Genomic DNA, 1,142 nt, shown 5'->3' on the forward strand with positions numbered 1-1,142 from the left:
GTGAGTTTCAGTGGAGACCAGCTTTACGGCATTTTCATCGCCTCGAACTACACTTTTTGGCACCAGTACAGTTGCATCTTGTGAAGCCTTGTCCACCTGGAGAGGATTGAAAAATCACCGCCGAACGCAGTGAAACTATTTTTTTCGGTGTTTATGTCGTTCAGAAGACGCTCAGGGCACAGATCGAACTGATTCCTGGAATACAAACCAGCTTTTACGGCTATCTTCTTGTCTGTCAATTATGACACCAATGATATTTCTAGGATCGCCTCTCCCTCGATCAACAAGTAGAACTGGCACACAAACGTTGTCTCCTTGTTTGCCAGCTGGTATATCTATGTTACAGTAAGAACACGTAGATCAATCGAGTTAATACGCCTAATCACTGAATATTTCAGTGAAAAGGCGTAATCCCTGTACAGTGGCAGGGCTATTACGTGAATTCACTGAATGCTCAGTAGTAAAAACACGTAAAATGATAGGTCTAATTTTAGGGACTTCGCGTAATCACTATAAATTTAAGTGATTACGTGAAACAACCGAGATAAACGGGGATTACGTGTATTCACTAAAATATACACACCAATGAAACCAAACTTCTCCAACAGGTAATGCCATGCCCACTTTTGGTGTAAGTCAAAATTTCTGGAAAACCCCCAAATCCGGGTCCTTAAGAGAGACTATTTTGTTCCCACGACTTGACAACTGGGTATGTCGTTATATTTTTCTCCATTCCTTTGACCCGCAAATCAGTCCTGTGCACTGTTAACGGTCGAAGTAGATTTGGTCAGAAGGGGAAAGCAGAGAGACAGTAACCATTTATCAAAAACAACCCCCAAGAGGAAGAAAACTTTGATCTAGGACGCAATAATTTAATTTGCCAATGTGTGACCCTTCCAATGAATAATTCATCTTTTCGTTTGCCACTACCTGACCATAATTACCGCATAATAACCAATACAAGTGAAATGTTTACTGCTTTCTTCGAATACCCCATAACTGGACAGGAATAACAAGGAAAGAGATTTGATTGTGGCATCTCCCTAGGCGACAATAACATAAACATGACCTTACTCGTGTATAAGTAGTGGTTGAATCCCCAAACTCCCACCTCTCTCTCTCTCTCTCTCTCTCTCTCTCTC

The 1,142-nt window shown here is 41.4% G+C and overlaps 1 protein-coding gene across 1 annotated transcript in view; it reads right to left on the reverse strand.

Moving 5' to 3' along the window:
* Window positions 1–1,142, reverse strand: part of LOC101859788 (gamma-aminobutyric acid receptor subunit alpha-3-like) — a gene marked incomplete in the record, with an annotated part of 175,432 nt that overhangs the window by 27,513 nt on the left and 146,777 nt on the right.

Source organism: Aplysia californica, unplaced genomic scaffold (genome assembly GCF_000002075.1).
Source record: "Aplysia californica isolate F4 #8 unplaced genomic scaffold, AplCal3.0 scaffold00231, whole genome shotgun sequence".
In the NCBI taxonomy this organism is placed as follows: Eukaryota; Metazoa; Mollusca; class Gastropoda; order Aplysiida; family Aplysiidae; genus Aplysia; species Aplysia californica.